This window comes from Lissotriton vulgaris, chromosome 1_1, assembly GCF_964263255.1.
Source record: "Lissotriton vulgaris chromosome 1_1, aLisVul1.2, whole genome shotgun sequence".
NCBI lineage: Eukaryota > Metazoa > Chordata > Amphibia > Caudata > Salamandridae > Lissotriton > Lissotriton vulgaris.
In genome coordinates, this window is record NC_141685.1 from 92,293,053 (window position 1) to 92,312,909 (window position 19,857).

Below are 19,857 nucleotides of genomic sequence, written 5' to 3' on the forward strand. Positions count from 1 at the left end.
AGTGCCTCGCAGCCCGTGTATCAAAGCTCATACAGTCACGTTGTTTTCCTTGAAGGAAGTCAGGTGAGGGCATCTCTTTATCATGGCTCTCTTGCTCCTGACCTCCCCCGCCCCACAAACAACATGAGACATCTCATATTTGCGCATGCGCAGGACCGCGTGTCATTCCTGCGCATGTGCGGAGCGAAGATACTATTTCTCGTGCTCCTGACCTCCCCCGCCCCCCAAATAACATCATGAAGGCGTCTCATAACAGCGCATGCGTCGCACCGCGCATCATCCCTGCGCACGTGCGGAGCGAAGATACTACTTCCTATCGCTCTCGTGCTCCTGACCTCCCCCGCCCCCCAAACAATATGACCGCGTCTCATACCTGCGCATGCGCCGGACCGCGCGTCTTCCCTGCTCATGTGCGGAGAGAAGACTCTGCTTCATATCGCTCTCGTGCCTCTGGCCTCCCCACCGCCCCCCATACAACATCATGGCGGCGTCTCTGAGGCCAAGGAGCTGAGAGGCCCAAACAGAGCCCTGCAGCAGCCCCGGCGGGGACCAAGAGGTTAAAAATGATCCTGTCCAGAGAGCAGCGGTGGGCACCTGTTGGAGGTATATTCTTCGTTCTTTGTCGAAAGACATTATCACCAGAATTGAGTTATCTTCTGTCTTCGTAAGTAGCCCTGCTTTAAAATAGGAACTGCTGCTGCAGCCATCCGGAATGTGAACACATTTTGTGTCTGTAAAGGAAATTAATCTCGGTGAAAACTTTTGTCAAAAGCGTCCTTACTTTGCACTGGAGGGCAATGGGGTATGACCAGGGCCGGTTACAAGAAGAAGTTATGAAAACGGAAAATGCAAGAAAAAAACAATTGAGCTTTCTTTAATGATTTACAAAGTGTCAAACATAAACCACTGACATTTTACTCATAAATACCCTGAAAGCCTATAAATGTCACACATGGGCAAACTGAAAACCTGTCCACTCTGCCCAAACCATCCAGAAACCAGAGCACCCACCCCTAACTTAAACAACTTACTGAAACTACAGAAAATGAGTTAATTGGCTGCTGAGATCCAGTTTCTCTGTGCAGGGAGAGACACACAGCAGACTAATGACAGGGCTCCCCCTCACGCAGTTAAATAACATCCTGCTCCGACCCACTGCCATCACCTGTCAACCTGGTGTAGTCAATACCAATTTTGCTTAATCTGCATGGTGGGGGTGAGATTATGTCTCGTTAGTGTCCTTACATTTCTGGTGCTTTTAAGCAATTTTAAGATACAATTAGAGCTTTTCGTTGCTCAGTGGATAGTAATTTATAATATTTGTTTGTTTCCTTCATCTTCATTGCTTGATTTTGCTCGCAAGAAAGTGTCACTCATAGTCTTTGAAATGTCATTCATTATTACACAAAAATTATAAAAATGTCACACATCGCAACCTATGAGCTATGCTGCTCAATACACAATTTATTTTAGGGTAAAGGAGTTAGGTCCTTAAAGTGTGGGGATGGCTGGACCTTATATATACGTTTCTTTGGAAAAATGCCAACCCACTTTGTTTGGTTTGCTCTGAATTACAAGCAACAGATCAATATTAATTTTGATGTGTTAGGTATATTTATTTTTACCTTACCTTTAGATTCTCTTTTTTGAAAAAATCATTGGTTCTATGTCAGAAAAACAACACAACATATATAACACATATGTAAATCAACTTATACACAACATTTACCAAAAAACATTATTACATACATATATACATTCACTATACACAACATGACTTATGCATATCTATTTTTGACTGTTCCAAAGGCAAATATCAGCTCCTCGCTTTATTAACCATCAGTGATTTACAATGAAAGGAACAGTAGTGAACAAAGTCACGATCAACCGGAGATAGCACACAACATTAATTCTGTGAGTCAATGGTTATAAATATTTTTAAATTTTATCTCCGTTCTGCCGACGCGTTTCGAACACCATACAGCAGTTATGGGTTCTCCTCAGGGCCTTGTCACTTCTATCTTTCATGTAGCCGTAGTCGTCCTATGTCTGATTCTAGGTCTTTTGAGCTGCAATCTTTTCGTATCTTTTTGTGTCCGTGTCTGGGCGTCTCCCTATGGCTCGGAAACACTTGTCACCTTATTAGGTCCACCGATAGCTTTGGGAGCGTCTCACTCCATGTTCACTTTATTTTGTATGCGCGGGCAATCTTGTTTACAACGGTCCTCCGGACTCTCGTTATGTGTGCCGCGTTGTTCCTTTCGGATTACTCTCCAGTGGGTACACTCTTAACACCTTACTGTAGCTCTTCCTCACTTCCATAGTGAAGTGAGGAAGAGCTACAGTAAGGTGACAAGTGTTTCCGAGCCATAGGGAGACACCCAGACACGGACACAAAAAGATACAAAAAGATTGCAGCTCAAAAGACCTAGAATCAGACATAGGACGACTACGGCTACATGAAAGATAGAAGTGACAAGGCCCTGAGGAGAACCCATAACTGCTGTATGGTGTTCGAAACGCGTCGGCAGAACGGAGATAAAATTAAAAAATATTTATAACCATTGACTCACAGAATTAATGTTGTGTGCTATCTCCGGTTGATCGTGACTTTGTTCACTACTGTTCCTTTCATTGTAAATCACTGATGGTTAATAAGGCGAGGAGCTGATATTTGCCTTTGGAACAGTCAAAAATAGATATGCATAAGTCATGTTGTGTATAGTGAATGTATATATGTATGTAATAATGTTTTTTGGTAAATGTTGTGTATAAGTTGATTTACATATGTGTTATATATGTTGTGTTGTTTTTCTGACATAGAAACCAATGATTTTTTCAAAAAAGAGAATCTAAAGGTAAGGTAAAAATAAATATACCTAACACATCAAAATTAATATTGATCTGTAGCTTATAATTCAGAGCAAACCAAACAAAGTAGGTTGGCATTTTTCCAAAGAAAAGCTCAATACACAATGGCACAATCTTACAGTTTCACGTGCTTCGCTATTCTCAGCGCATGCGCAGTCATAGCCACTTGTAACATACCGTGTGTCCTGCGCATGCGCAGCTACAGCTCATCAGAATTGTTGTCCTGGCGGCGCCTCCAGAGCCCGAGTCCCTCGGTGTGCCCCCTCCCCTCCGCCAGGCTCCACTGCCCCCCCCTCAGGGCAGCTCCTCCCTCGCCGCCTCTCGCAGGCCGAACGCACAAAAGAGTTAAGGTATGACATGACCTCGAGGCAGCGGTCAAGAGCATTAAAGTATAAAAACTGAAAGGAGCCGGGGCCTGTGGATGTGGGGACGGGGCCTGTGGGGGGCGGGGGATGTTTGTAGGGGCACGGTCTGTGTATGCTGGGGTGGAGTCTGAGTCAGTGGGCGGGGTCAGTGGATGAGGGCGGGGTCAAAACAATAAACCTGCCCAGCCTGGGGGCATTCAATGGCTATTTCCAGAGTGCGTATGAATGCACCTCCTCTGCCAGGGGCGGGTCCGGGCGGCAGCACCGCGGCGGCATTCCTACCACCCACTACAGGTTAGGTTGGGAACTGCAAGGGGCGGGGCCTGTGGGGGCGGGGCCTGTGAGTGGGAATGCGCCTCCTCTGCCGGGGGCGGGGCCTGTGGGTGTGGGTTGGGGTCTGTGGGGCATGGTCAGTGAATGTTGGAGCGGGGCCTGTGGTGTGAATGCTCCTCCTCTGCCGGGGGCAGGTCCGGCCGGGCCGAGCTGCGCTCTCGCTGGCGGCGGCACCGCAGCGACATTCTTACCACCCACCACAGAACTTAGGTTGGGAACTGCATAGGGGCGGGTTTGGGGGTGTGGTCTGTGGGTGGGGGCGGGTCTGGGTTTGGGGGGGGGTCTGTTAATGAGAGCGGGGTCAAAACAATAAACCTGCCCAGACTGGAGGCCCTGTGCGACCAGAATTTGGAACTCGCTTCCTCCTTACCTCCACACTGCCACCTCTTTCCGCATCTTCCGAAAGGATTTTAAAACTCTTCTCTTTCATAGACACGGCTACCAATAACTCTGACTGTTTCGTGTTCCTCACTGGAGAACTAGTTTGTCCTTTCACTTAAATTGTGGAATGTGTTTTTTTGGGACCATAATCGCGCCAACTTTAGTTTGCATTGTGTAATTTTTTGCGGATTTATACTCTGTAAATATGTTACCATAATATCTAATCTTATATACTTCGCTCTATTGTAAAGCGCTCTGACACCTCTGGGTAAAGCATGTGCTATCGAAAAATGCCTAAATAAATCCAATGCGCTGCGACCAGGCTGTTGGAGACTCTTCGTGGCCTTGGGGCTCCCAGTCACACGTCCTCAGGTCTGTAGACTAAAGACTGTCTGCTGCTTGCAACTCAGAACTGTCGATTCCTCAGGCTCCAGCAGGCTGCTTTTGGAGGCTTCAGGCATGATAATGAATGCCGCCGTAGTCGCCGAATCTCAAGTTGCACATTCTTACCTTTCTCCTGGGCCACTGCAACCACGGACTTTACCCATTAACTGACCACATCTATAAATGATGTATTTGACACAAATGTGTCCACATGAGCATCTTTTAATTTGGCTGATCTGGGGCGTGCCATGTAATAGCAATTCCCCTATATTATATCTCTAGGCACTTTTAACATATGCTTTTCACAATAAATACATCCGACCGTATGTTTTTGCATAGCTTTTCTTAATAAACAGATCTGGCATATTGCCTTTAAATTATTTCAGGGAGCTAGCAGCTAAGCTGAAGCCTTTTGAAAAATTTACATCCTGTTTGCCTCAGCTTCTCACTCTCCTGCGGTTTGCCCAGTACTGCGGCGGGCTGGGCAGCGCTCCAAGTTGGCAGACTGTAGTTACTTTAAGTAGTTATGATAATTTATTAGCAGGCAGCTGAGATTATCCGTGTTGGGGCCTCTCACATCCTGGTTGGTACAGTCGGGTCCCACACAGGCCTCGAAAAATCTTAAAAATGTTAGAAGACTTGTAGGGCAAGTGACTCAAATAATATACTCAACCTAATTATAATGCTCTTGACCCCTAAATTGATTTCAAATGATGTGATCCTGGGCAAGTATTTTAATTTCCGCAGGATAAGACTTGAAACCTTTTTTCAAGAATAAACCTTAGCTTGTACTTTAGTCAAGGGCACACAGATTTGAAATTGGAATTATCTTTTAATTCCCAACCACGTTGTATCCCCCCTGAGGTTTTGGCCCGAAGATGCTGAAGAGGGGCTCTTTGGCAGATATCTTTTGTTCCTTGCCGTTTGGTGCAGTGGAGGTAAGGGACCTAAAAAGTGTAGATGTGGTGTAATGGAAAGTGATTAAAATAGGTTGGGTAGTCCAAAGAATTACTTTTACTCAGGTTGGCTCCTCCCCTGGTTAAAAGGAAGAGTGGCGACTATCTGAAGTAATGGTTTGGGATAACTGCGCTCTACTCTTAAGGGGTCGACATGTTGATGCCTCATAGTCTGGAGGATCAGTGGCGATTCATCAGGACCTAGTGAAAAACGATCAGTTCGAATGTTACATGCATATTGTGCTGTGTGTTATGTACAGACCCCCCAGGATATAGCGGCATGGGTTAGTAAATTTAGCCGCACAGATATGGAAATTTAGCTGCAAAAATATGGCAATTTAGCGGCATTTTTGCAGCACTTTATTTTACTCATAATCTATCATTTTCAGCCTTATATCAATGGAAACTGTTTTAGCAGAGTATTCCGCTTTGAAATAGGCAACCTGGGATGTGGAACAGAGGAAGCAGCCCACAGGTGAAGGCTGTTATTCCTTGTAATGCAATCCTCCATTTGATTTAGTATAGGTTCTGAGAAGCCCATCAAAGATGGCCTGGTAGCAGAGCATCCCATAGGAAATGGCATTCCAGAACCTACCTTAGTGAAATTAAATATTTGCCTAAATTCACACAATTTCAGCAGGGAAGCCACGATTTTATCCACATTTTCTGGTTTCACTCTGTACAAAATAGCAAGTAAGTGGGCATCAATTTGTCTTTCCTTATGTTAAGACGTTTTTTTTAGTTTTAGCCTCCTAGTGCATTCTTCTGTAGTGTTTTCAATTATAGCTCCAACTTGACCCGAAGGTATTGAAGCTCTTCACATGTGCACCAGTCACACTACACAATTACAACACAAACACATGCATTGTTTATAGACATAGGGAGATTAAGTGACGTGCCCAGAATCACAGGATGACGAGCCACAATTTCCTAGTGTATTAAAGCAAATCTAACTCAGCAACTGTCTAAATTGGTTAACATCCTGGAAGATATGCTCTCTGCCCTGTCTGCCACACAGGGAGATCTAATACCTCCTCTGACACAAGTGCTTCCAGCACACCTGCCCCTATTCCTCCATGTACATCCATTCCAACCTATGACCTCATTCCACCACCTGACCCCACTCAAAGCACTCACACTGTCCCAAGTCCACCCAATGTCTTCGGGTGACCCAATTCCTCCACTTCCTTCAACTATTCCGCATTTCCCTAAATTATCCCAAAACCCTAAACCTCACCATTTCCATAAACATTCTTTCCCAGTAGACCCAGGGTATGCCCCCATAAAAGTCTTAAAATCCCTACCCCGGCCCAAAAAGTAGGACTTTCATATGTCCTAAGAGAGGGCCATTAATACAAAGGTGAATTTTGAACGTTTTTTAAAAGGTAAATCCGTGGTAAGTTAAAAAAAATCACATTACACAACAAACTACAGAATGCAACAGACCATAATATTACTTAGAACAGCACCGCCTGAATCTTCTGTAATTCTAATGACCAAAATACATGTTTCTTTCATATTAGGCAATATCCAACATTCTGAAATATGGTCATGGTCATTTTTCACTTGTCTATTAAGAGTCTGTTGAACTTACGCCAAGACAGAGGGCTGGAACCTGATTAGAAAAGGAGGTCTGAGAGCATTATAATCTTCAGGTATGGCCTTAAAACTATCAGTCAGAGTTGAGTGAATCAATCTGAAGCTGATGGTTTAATTGTATTCCTAATTAGGGAATCAATCAATTCAGATATCAGAACACCTTTACAATATTTCATTTCAGAAAAGGTCGCAATTTCAGACATTAGCTTCAAATTAAATATTTCCAACCAGGTACTTGGTTTAACAATTCATTATTTTATTTTTCACTTTGACTTTTTCATAATTCCGAATTTTAATTCTCATATCTTCAATATGTCTGTAGAGATAAATTAACTGTAGCATTTTAATTAAAGGGGCACTGTTTCCGCGACATAGAATGAAACATGTAAACCTTGAGCAACCTAGGATATGGCCTAATTTTAATTTGTACAAACAGGGGGAGGTTACATAACGTAATATATATTTATATTGCCAGATACCAAGCTGGCTACTCTTGATTTCACTCCATGCCGTTTTCTTCTACCTATCTACACTTCCTAGCTCTTTTATCACACTTGTGCAGATTATTCTTAATTCCCACGGTCTCCCTTTGCCACTGTTTTAACCGTTGAAGTCCCTGCATTCCTGGGCACTTTTGTAAAAATCGCAGCATTTTTACAAAAGTGCTGATTTCGCGGTTTGCCACGAAATCCTGGAGGGTCTGTATGTAGTTGGCTCCTCGTATGCAATGCATTATTTCGCTCTTCTCATTGAGTCCATTGTCGGTTGTGCCCAGAAGTAGGATCGTTTTTGCTTCGAAGCGCGATAGTATGGAATTAGTGCAACTTCCTTTTACGTGTTTTAGGACTGTCCATTTTATGTCTTATGCCCCATGTCTTTTTTCTTCGCAATGTTGTACCATGGGTGCATTCTGGACTTTGCATTTAATTCTTGATCTGTGTTGAGGGATCCTCTTTTTTCCTGCCTGAGTTGTTTTACCTACACATGCAAGCTGGCATGGGCATATTACACAATATATTACTTTGGTACTATTGCAATTTATGAATTCTTCATGTATGATACTTATGCCTCTGTATTCAAATTTATCTCCTTCGATGGTACTCGAGCATGAAATGCAGTTTCCACATCGGTGGTGTCCTTTTATGGGAGGTAGTGCTAGCTTGGTCTGTATGGAAACCTTTGGTCTATTCATCTGTGTATTGGCACGTACCTGTTTGTCTTTGAAGTTTTTGTCTGCTGACCGCTGTCAGGGGCCTCTGTTGGTTGCTGTCTTAATTCACAGAGTTTTCCTTGGGTTGGGGACAAATGTCTGATCCAAGGGGTGTAACGAGCCAGATCACATGGTGGTACTGTCTGCAAACTGGGGTGTATCTGTGAACAAGTTAATGTTAGGTGCTGCACAGATGAGGAGAAGAGTTCCCTGTTTGTCAGTTCAGTGGCTCAGGAGAGTGTAGATAGAGGTATCCAACAGAGTTCAAAGGGGCATAGAACTGATGAGTGCCTCTGAAGTAGAGGGCCACTGTCCATGTTCTATCACCTAAGCAGGAAAGTCTATCAAGGTATTGATTAAACTCCCCTGTCGTTAGACTAGAGGGGGTTGTGTTAGACCTGGTCCTTTTTGCATGGTCATCCCCACACTTTATACCTTCCTCCTACTACTTTTTGATACATTTGTTTTGTTGGCCTTGGGACTCTGTGCACTTTACCATTGCTAATCCGTGCTAAAGTGTGTGTGTTCTCTTCTTAAAACATGATCACATATACTTCTGCCGATTTAGCATATTTAATCTACTTGTAAGGCCCTAGTTAGGTAGCCCTACTTGTGCCCATGGCCTGTAAACTAAATGCCACTAGTGGGCTGCAGCACTGCGTGTGCCACCCAATTAAGTAGCCCTTTAAACATGCCTCAAGCCTGCAACTGCACAAGACATCACTGGCAGGATACGAGGGAGGGCCTGAATAGGCTCTGTAGTGTCTCAATACAAAGAACGTAACAACCACTGATATGGATGATATCAGCCCCAGGATGCATCACGACTTGTAGGGTAATGCCCAATTGCCTTTAATACAGCGTTACTTCACGCTTTTAGAGGGAAAGAGTTGTTTATGGGACAATTTACATGGCTGACATATAAGGTGTTTAATGTTGCTCGTGGTAATGAGTTTATAGCATACTAATGACAATTCTTTTGATTAACATTTTTTAGAACAGAACCCCTGACGAAGGGCCAGTATGGCCCGAAATGCATTGGGTCAAGCTTTTCATCATTGTTAAAGGAATTGGGAATTTTGACATGCTGTATTAAAGGCAATTGGGCATTATGCACACATTTGAAAATTGGAATTACCTCGTTCTACAACCTCATTTTTCAAACACTAAAATTATGGGACATTCATTAAATTTGGTTTACGATGATTTTTTCATCCTACAAGGCGTGATGCATCCTGGGACTGATATCATCCATATCAGTGGTTGTTACATTGTTTACTTGGCGCTGCAGGATGCAGCGTAAGCCAGGATTGCTCCCCCTAAAGACTACCATTGCATTAAAGAGAATAGAAACAAGGAGTGCGGGCCACAGACTCTTCCATACAGTCAACACAAAGAACTGCTCACCCCCTGTTTTAGTCTGGAACAAGGGCAGGGAAGGTAGGGCATCTGTACACTTCAAAGGTATGCCTCTAGAAGTTTATTCCACTTCAAAGGCACAATTGTGTATGAAAGAAGGTCATTGGACGCCACCACTTCAGTACACTTTTGGACTTGGGGACACTGCCAGGAAGAAGGACTACTGTGCCGCTACAAGGAGTGCCACTGCGGTAGACTGCTTCTGTGAGAAGTTGGCCTAATGTATAATGTCTCCAATTCTGGGGGCACCTTGTATCAGTCCAAACAATTCCTTATGGTGGTGGTTGTAAGTCAACCTTAAAAGACAAGCTATCCTAATAGTAGCATGGACTAAGCAGCCTTCAGGCTAAACTCAAGAGGGCATGTGAAGCCAGCTGTTTTACCATGTGCAATCCTGTAATATCAAATGAAAGGACACCACACAAGTTATATATTATAAAAATATATGTATTTATTACTAGAATAATTAATCCCCTGTACTCTTTATGAGTATAGAAGCACTAGCGTTTAAACAAAAGCACAGTTAAACATATGAAAGTTGCACAATTATGGATGAGGCCGGTGGCCACTCAAACCCTATATCAAAAAAGTGGTATAAGTATCACTTTACGAACAGTGGTAAGGCCTGGGGCCTTGGGAATCGCTGTTACTACACTGGACTAACAGCAGTTAGGACGGGAGTAGCCCGCGGGATTCGGGTGCAGCGCTAAAAGCACACGCATGCACCAATGCAAAGTTAATGATGCGTAAAAGTTATTGAGTTACAGTTTTAGGAGTCTTCCAACTGGAATAGAACTACCACACTTTAAACTTGGACACTAGAGGTGTAAACCACTGCAGGAGCACCGGTGTTAGATTGTTACCTCACCCACAGGAAGCGGGTGCATAGGTGCCAAAGTGTGTCGGGTTTCGTCGTGCAGTTCTATGGAGCCTGGAGATGAAGATGCTGCAGGCGGCCAGGAGAGAAGAGTCCGGTTGGATCCAAGGATGGATCGAGGATGTAGGGTACCTGAAAGAAGAGGGGACAGAGTCTGGGTCACAAGCCAGTGACCAGGAAGGAACCAGGAAGGAACCAGGCAATGTCGGGCGCAATCAGGTGGTTGTCGAGAAGATTGTCTCTGCTGCCACGTGGACTCTGGGGCACCGAGGATGTCCAGGAGTGAATCACGAGCTGTCCCACAAAGGCTCTCGCTGTCGGCGGTGTCGGCTTCCGAATCAGAGTTAACAGGCCTTGGCAAATGCAACCCACGCAGGATTTGAAGATCGCTTCTTACTCGGACCAGCAAGGTCAGAGCGGGTGCTCCTTTTCAGGGGAGCGAGGGCCAGTCTGGAGCAACCAGACTAGCAGTGTAAATTCTTTGGTTCGTCGGTACTGGGGCAACTAGCCAACAGGTAAGCGACCGGACCAACGCGTCGAGCAGGAAAATGCAAAAGGGCCCCACGCAGCACTCGATGAGTGTGCAGGGGAGAGCTTCGGTGCAAAAGCTGCTCGGGGGCTGGGGCTTCTCAAACCCCAATGCACAGCTTCGAGGGGGCCTCGGGAGCTGCACGGTCAGCGCTTCGTAGTTTTTCCAAGATGCCCTGCTCCACGCTTCACGTCGCCTCCACGGGTCTCAGATTCACTGGGACTGCGGATCGGGCTGTTAGAAGTCAGGGAAGCTGGGTCTCGTCGATCTCTGTTGCTGGAGTTCCGGCGGGAACTGCAACAAAGCAAACGGTGAGGTGCTGGATGGTACCTGTTTGCACAGGGTGGTCACTCCTTGACCACAAGGGAGATTCTTCAGTCTTCCACGTCGAGTGGGATGTCGAAGGGTCCAGAGTTCTGTATCGAAGTTTCAGTCAGGATAATCTGATGTGCATCAGCACAGCTCCTACCTTTATTCCAAATCAAGGGGCTGGATTACTTGCTAGGTCCCTCCTATGGGTGGGACCCAGGAAGGGGGTGGTTACACCCCTTTCCCTTTGTCCAGTTTCGCGCCAGAGCTGGGGCTGGAGTGCCCCAGAACCGGTTTGACTGGAATTTGCCTGGGACACCTTGTGTGCCCCTGGCAGTGTCTAGTTTCATTCAACCCTCCCTGCTCCAATCCACTATCTCCTGTCTGGGGTGGTGTAGCACCTCCCTGTGACAGGAAACCTTTTGTCCAAGCCTCCCCTGCCAAGTTTCGGTTTTGTACCCGCTAACTGACTGATACCTTGGTTCTCTTCTATAGGGACCATCGTGTTCCCCTTGCTTAGCAGACTTGCTGTTGCGGTAAGCTAATTCCGTTGTTCCGCAACCATTGCATTAAATCTTCAAGCCATTACCCCCTTCATGTTGGGATTATTCATTACAGGTCCTGCGTTAATCATTTAACCTTGGCGACACGCCTAGTGCAAATATCGCTACGGTAAGCTCACTAATTGCATCCACACAGGAGGACCTTTTTCACTGTAAGCGCACGGGTCCTCTGGTTGGCGTTGGTTCGAATTCCACATTAAGGACCACGTTTTTAGTCAACTGGTTGTATTAAATCCCGCCTACATGTCCACTAATGGCCGCTTCCGTTCACGGGTTTCACGAATAAGCTGCTCACTTGTTCCCTGGGGCTCGACCTTGCTGTAGCATTTGAATACAAGCATGTACTTGTTGGATGCAGGCTGCATCTTACAGGCCGATCTTGCGGTAACAAAATGTTGCATGTATAGACTTAATTAGAATGTGTACTCCGGCAATGGGGTGGACTATCAGACAAGACCTTTTATGTTGTTCAGACCCTTTATGTTGTAAAGACCCTTTATGTTGTGTGGTTCTTAAATAAGATTGTGTCTAACCCTTGTATCCTTTTTTTCCCCCCCACCCTCCCCGTTTTTTCATGTGGTTATTTTCCCTATTTGTTTAATTATTGTTTATGTTTTAACTTAATGATTGGGCATGATTCTGGTTTTTAGTATGATAAGGCATGAATTTTGATTGTCCTGATGATGATCCCGTAATGCCCTAAGGGGATCGAAACGTCGTCGACACTTGACACTGGATGATTTGATTTGATTACTACTTAAATCACAACAGTGTACCTGTGCAAATATATGTCTGCCAAATTTTGGAATGTATGCAGACTGTTTGCTCTGCCTCATTCATGTTCATTTGTGTCACAACTGTCTCTGATACAGTAGTAAGACACTGGTTGTGTCCCACTTTTTGATATTGTATTTAATTGATTGGCAAAATTCTACTATTGTGTTATTAAACTCTGTCCGGCTGGACAGTTTATATAGACTTCATTTGTTGTTCTATATTCATTCCAAGTTATCAACTATTTGTTGGGGACCAATGTTCCTTGAAACAAAGTTTCGGTCAGCAGCAGGAGGCCAGACTTGTGTCGGTGCAGCAGCATCCATTTTGTGATGCTGAGTCTCTGGTTCGGATTAACCGCGTTTTAAGTAAAGTAACATGCCTTCACCCTCTAGAAGGGTGGAATGCTACCCCGTCGCCAGAACTGGCGAGGGGTAGTATTCCAAAGTGTATGACACCTTACACGACATGTTTTGATAAAGCCAAACCAAAGTTAGCAATAACCGCGAGGATTATAATGCACTTAAGAGTATATGGTATGGCAATATCCTGGAACAGCTATAAGGAAATGGTTCCAAAAGCTGCAGACAGGCTCAGCTCATGCTAGAGCACCATCTCACATAAAACAAAGCACTCTGCCTCCAGGATTGTTAAGGCCTACCATAGGAGTGACTTATAGGTATATATGTGTCCAGATAGGTTTAGATATAGGTATACTATATCTAAGCAAGGGGTGATTACACCACCTTGCCCCAGCTGAGTGATCAGCCAGTTGTGTCGATTTAAATGGCCAGCCAGGGGTGGCAAAAGATATGCTGCAGCCCCTGGTAGGCCTTGGATGCACCTATGCCCTGGGCACCTATAGTGCACTGTACAGGGGCTGATAAGGTGTCCAGTACCAAATTGGTGATGTACCTAAAGTACATGGATATGAATTTAGAGAGCGAACAGCAGGCTGTGGGTCTGATTAGCAGGCCCACAGCCACATTAAGTCGAAAACCAGTGAAGCAAAAAAGCAAAAATTGGGGTGACCATAGGAAAGCAGACCCTACTCTCCTACACAACCCCGCCAAACGCAGGGACATTAAACTTAACCTTGACCAGATAAGTCTTCATGTTCTAAGTGGAAATACCTGGAGAGACCATCTGCATTGCCATGGCCAGTCCCTGGTCTGTGCTCCACTGTAAAGTCCATCCCCTGTAGGGAAATGGACCACCTGAACAGTTTGGGATTTTCACCCTTCATCTGATTAAGCCACAAGAGGGGCTTATGGTCTGTCTGAATTAGGAAGTGAGTGCCAAACAAGTATGGTCTCAACTTCTTCAGGGCCCAAACCACAGCAAAGACCTCCCTCTCAATGGCTGACCAATGTTTCTCTCTAGGGGTCAGCCTTCTGCTAATGAAAGCAATGGGCTGGTCTTGATCGTCTACATTAAGTTGTGAAAGCACAGCTCCCACCCCAACTCAGAAGCATCTGTTTGGACAATGAACTATTTGGAGTAGTCAGGACTCTTCAGGATAGGTGCAAAGCACATGGCCTTCTTCAGGTCATCAAATGCCTTTTGACAGCTAACTGTCCACTGAACCTTTTTGGGCATCTATTTGGATGTCAAATCATTTAATGGAGTCACAATGGATCCATAATTCTTCACAAATTTCCTGTAATACCCAGTCAGGCCCAAGAAGGCTCTGGCTTGTGTCTGGGTAGTTGGAGGAGCCCAGTCCTGTATGGCCTGGATCTTGCTCTCCAATGGTTGAACCTGACCCCCACCTACTAGGTGGCCCAGGTACACAACCTTGCTCTGCCCTATCTGGCACTTGGTAGCCTTGATAGTCAGGCCTGCCTTTTGCAGGGCCTCCAGAACCTTCTTTAGGTGGATCAGGTGATCCTCCAAGGTGAAGCTGAAGACAGCAATATCATCTAGATATGCTGCACAAAAGTCATCCAACCCAGCAAGGACTTGGTTCACCAACCTTTGGAAGGTGGCAGGTGCATTCTTCAAACCAAAGGGCATCACCACAAACTGATAATGTCCACTGGGGGTAGAGAATGCTGTTTTGGCTTTAGACTCCTCAGCTAACCTGATTTGCCAGTAGCCAGCTGTCAGATCAAATGTGCTCAGAAATTTGGCAGAAGCCAATTTATCTATGAGCTCATCTGCCTTTGGAATGGGATGAGCATCTGTCCTAGTGACAGCTTTGAGACCTCTATAGTCCACACAAAATCTCATTTCTCTCTTTCCATCTTTGGTATGAGGTTTTGGCACAAGGACTACTGGGCTAGCCCATGGGCTCTCTGATGGCTCAATCACTCCAAGTTCAAGCATTTTCTGCACCTCAGCCTTTATACAATCCCTGACATGGTCAGGTTCCCTGTAGATTTTATTCTTCACAGGCGGACTGTCACCAGTGTCCACCTCATGGGTGCACCACTTAGTTTGACTGGGTGTAAGAGAAAACATATGTCTATGAGCCTGCAACACTTGTCTGCAGTCCCATTGCTGCTGGTCAGAGAGGCTGCCTGCCAAGGCTACTCCATCCACTGAACCATCATCAGGGTTTTGGGAAAGCAGGTCTGGGAGAGGGTCACTCTCTTCCTCCTGTTCCCCATCTGTAGCCATGAGTAAACCCATGTCTGCCCTGTCCACATATGGTTTCAATCTGTTTACATGGAGCACCCTGTGGGGGCTCCTAGGGGTGCCAAGGTCCACCAAGTAGGTGACCTCTCCCTTTTTGTCAAGTATGATGTGGGGTCCAGACCATTTGTCTTGGAGAGCTGCTGGGGCCACTGGCTCCAACACCCACACCTTCTGCCCTGGCTGGTACTCAGTCAGAACAGCCTTTTGGTCATGCCAAGCTTTCTGTAATTCTTGGCTGGCCTCCAGGTTTTTGGATGCCCTCTCCATGTACTCAGCCATCCTGGAGCGGAGACCAAGTACATAGTCCACAATATCAAGTTTAGGCTTTTTGAGAAGTAACTCCCATCCTTCCTTCACAAGACACAATGGACCCCTCACAGGGTGGCCAAACAAAAGTTCAAAAGGGCTGTAGCCAACCCCCTTCTGTGGGACCTCTCTGTAAGCAAAGAGCAAGCAGGGTAAAAGGATGTCACATCTTCGCCTAAGCTTTTCAGGTAACCCTTTTATCATTCCCTTTAGGGTCTTGTTGAACCTTTCAAAAAGCCCATTGCACTGTGGATGGTAGGGTGTGGTAAACTTATAGTTTACTTCACACTCTTTCCACATTGCTTTTAAGTATCCAGACATGACGTTGGTACCTCTGTCTGAAAGGACCTCCTTTGGAAAGCCCACTCTGGAGAAAACTCCAAGTAGGGCCCTTGCCACAACAGGAGCTGTTGTGGTCCTTAGGGGTATTGCCTCTGGGTACCTGGTGGCATGATCCACTACCACCAGGATAAACCTGTGCCCAGATGCTGTTGGGGGATCCATTGGTCCCACAATGTCTATCCCAACACTTTCAAAGGGCACCCCCACCACAGGTAGTGGTATAAGGGGGGTCATTGTGGTTCCACCTCCTTTGCCACTGGCTTGGCAGGTTTCACAGGAGCGACAAAACTCCTTGGTATTCTTTGACATGTGAGGCCAGTGAACGTGTGGGACAAGTCTTTCCCAAGTCTTGTTCTGGCCTAAGTGTCCTGCAAGGGGAATATCATGGGCCAAGGTGAGAAGGAAGCCCCTAAATTGCAGAGGTATAACCAACCTCCTGGCAGCACCAGGCTTGGGGTCTCTAGCCTCTGAATAAAGGAGCCCATCATCCCAATACACTCTATGGGTACCTTGAGCATTCCCAACAGCCTCAGCAGCAGCTTGCTGCCTGAGGGGTTCAAGAGAAGGGCAAGTCAACTGAGCCTGCCCCAGGTCTGCCCTTGAGGGTCCCCCTGTCCCCAGAAACTCAACCTGATCAGGTTCAAGCTTTTCCAGGACAGTCTCCTCTTGGATCACAGAATCATCCTCCTGAGAGGGCTGGTCCTCAACCTGGGGCAAGTGGGAAGGCACTGCCTTAACCCTCTTGCTCTTACTCTTGGGTTGTGGATGGTCTATTGTTTCAAGACCCACCACAGCTTCAGGTAGGCACTTCTTTGCCTGGGACCTGGTTACAGCAAGGACATGTGCTGAAATCCCTAGCATTTCTGCATGAGTCCTATACTCCACTTCAGACCATAAGGATTCCTCAAGATCATTGCCCAAAAGACAGTCAACTGGGAGGTCTGTACTTACAACAACTTTCTTGTGGCCAGTTACCCCTCCCCAGGAGAATTTAACAACAGCCACAGTATGGGCAGTAGTGGCATTGCTAGCATTGGTCACTAGGTAGTTTTCACCTAATATGATTTGTCCAGGGTCCACAAAGTTAGGTGTCACCATAGTGACACTGGCACGTGTGTCCCTGTAGTCCTGAGCCAGTTTCTCATTGATTAAAGGCGTCTGCCTATATTTGCCCAACGTATTGGGACTCATAGGAGTGGACACAGACATGTCCACATCATATAGCAGAACTGCCTGAGTAGGGATTCTGACTAGGCCAGACTCCATCTCAGTACCCAGGGTTGATCCCACTATAGCCTTGTGTTGTGTACCTCCACTTCTGACTGTACTAGGGGGTGCAGGTGCCTTAGGGGCTGCAGTGGTAGGGACTGGATTTTTCTTAGTGCATTTACTACCCCAGTGAGAGGTGGATTTACAGTAATTGCACCAAGGTTTCTTTGTGCCATCATTCTTCTTCTTCTTGTTTCCATTCTGGGAACCACCCTCCTTATTAGAATTATTTTGGGGGCCTGAAGAAGACTTCTGGTCTTTTTCTTTTTCTTTCTTATCTCCACCCTTCTTGTCTGCCTTCATTTGATCACCTCCATGGTTCTGGGGTTTCTGCTTAACCCTTGTTCTGACCCATTTGTCTTCCTTCTTTCCCAATTCTTGGGGAGAGGTCAGATCTGAGTCAATAAGGTGTTGATGCAATAGCTGTTTCTGACAGTTATTAAGGATCTGTTCTCTCATTATAAGATTGTACAATCCTGTATAGTCTGAGACTTTATTTCCCTGCAACCAACCCTCCAGAGCCTTAGTGGCACAATTAACAAAATCAGTCCAGTCCTGAGTCTGAGCTTTTTGGGTATCTCTGAACAACAACCTGTATTGCTCAGTGGTTAGGCCAAACCCATCAATAGGAGCACTCTTCAGGACAGAGTCGTTTTTAGCATCCTCAGGTCTAACAGTGAGGAGCTTGTCTCTCCCTTTCTCCGAAAAGGAGTACCATAAGATTGCTGCCCACTGTTCTTGAAAAACCTGCTGTACCATGCAGGCTCTCTCCAGATCAGTCATCCATTTGTGGATGTCATCCCCTTCCTTGTAGGGGGGCACAATCTTTGTCAGGTTTCTATTATCATAGGACCTGTCTTTCTCTTTAGGAATAATGCTGCCACCAGTGGGTATCTCCCCACACAGTTTTTGTTCCCTTGCTAAAGCAAGTTTAGCTTGGGCCAGGGCTACCTCCTCCCTCTCTATCTGGAGTTTGACAGCTCTCATCCTGGCCTTATGCTCTTTTCTCTGGGGGGAAGTCATTCCCCTTTGAGATTCACTTGAGGCACTAGAAAGGTGAGATTTCCTGGAAGGAGATCTCTCTCTTCTATTGCCTGGGAGTATTCTGTTATGGACTCTGGGGAGGTGCTGGCCCTCCCCATTTCCATGTAGGTCCAAGTTGGTTTGGTTAAGCCTCCCCACTTGTACCTGGATATCCCCTTGATCATGATCTGACTCATCACCTTCTGATTCTGGGTCCACCTCCTCATCTTCTACCTCTGGGGTGGTGTTCTCAGTATCTGGGGGGTTCACTCCTTTACCTGAATTTCCTGAGGGAACTGTACAAGCTTTCTCAAGATCATCCTTCTCTAGGATGGCTATCAGGATAGGAATGGTAGGGTTGTGACCCTTTTTCAGCCTCCTTGCGGTGCAGAAGGCACTCAAGTCCCTGTGGCTGAGTTTGTCATAGCTGGAAGGTGCCTGAGCAAGGTCACCTATCACAGGCAGAGCAATGGGTTGCTCACCTGTGCCAGACATGACTCTAGTGAGGTGTACGTGATGCACTTACCTACACCAAGTGTTTTCCTACTGTACCTTGCTAGTGAGTTGTAGGCATGGTGTGCTAAGCCCTTTTAACTACAACTACTAAGTTCAGTAGAACTTAAATATGTAAGCTTTGTTTATATGCACCTATGGTACTTGAATTTGAATTTTAACAGATTTGTAGAGCGCGCTTATACCGGGACGGTTTCATGGCGCTAGGTAGTGGTGAACCAGTGGACATAGAGACGGAGGCTAGACTGCTAGGGATCTGGAGAACAAGAAGGTCTTAAGATGTTTGCGGAATTCCGCATAGGAGGTAGAAGCTCTAAGGGCAGAAGGGAGAGAGTTCCAAAAGGATGGAGCTAGGACCGCAAATCTTGTCCCCCCGGACCTCTTCTTCCTAAAGCGGGGAATTGTCAAGAGGGCCTGGTGAGATGAGCGGAGCTCTCTGGCCGGAAGGTAGGGTGATATGACATCACAGAGGAAGACAGGGGCAGTCCCTGACCTAGCCTGATAAGTCATGCAGCCCAACTTGAAGAGAGCCCTCTCCTTCACCGGTAACCAGTGCAGAGATTGCAGCAGAGGGGTGGCATGATGAAATTTAGGGAGCCCGTAAATCAGGCGGGCAGCCTGATTTTGAATCTGTTGAAGGCGACGGATCAGGTAGTCTGGGGCGCCATTGTAGACCACATTCCCATAGTCAAGGCGCGATAGCACCATGGCCATGAGGATAAGCTTTAGGGCGGGAACAGAAAAAAAACGGGAAACCTTACGAATAGTGCGAAGTGAAAAGAAGCAAGAGGACACCACTGAGTGAACCTGCGTGTGAAGGGAGAGCTGGGAGTTGATAAAGATGCCCAGGGTTTTAACCTTTGGGACCGGGAGGGGAGGGGGACCAAGTGAGTCGGGCCAAAAAGACGGGGACCAGAGACTGCAACCACTCCCGGTCAAAACCAGTTCGGTTTTGTCGGGATTTAGTTTGAGGTGGTTGCAGTTCATCCAATCTTGGATGAAGAGCATCACCCTCTGGAAATTCTGGGCAGAGGAGGGAGAATGGGAAAGGTTAAAAATAAGTTGGAGGTCGTCGGCGTAATTGAACACCGAGACCTCCATCTGCTGTAAAGAAAAAATAAGGGGTGAGATGTATAAATTAAATAGCAGGGGAGACAAAGAGGAGCCCTGGGGAACGCCGCATGTCACTCTACG

At 46.1% G+C, this 19,857-nt stretch overlaps 1 protein-coding gene across 1 annotated transcript in view; it reads left to right on the top strand.

Annotated features, from left to right (window-relative positions):
- The first annotated feature begins 452 nt into the window (after positions 1–452).
- The window catches only part of LOC147737519 (uncharacterized), a 55,376-nt gene continuing 35,971 nt past the window's right edge, over positions 453–19,857 (top strand). Inside the window, exon 1 of the mRNA XM_086935059.1 lies at positions 453–603. The gene's annotated coding sequence lies outside the window, so the exon portion shown is untranslated. The remainder of the gene's footprint in view (positions 604–19,857) is intronic.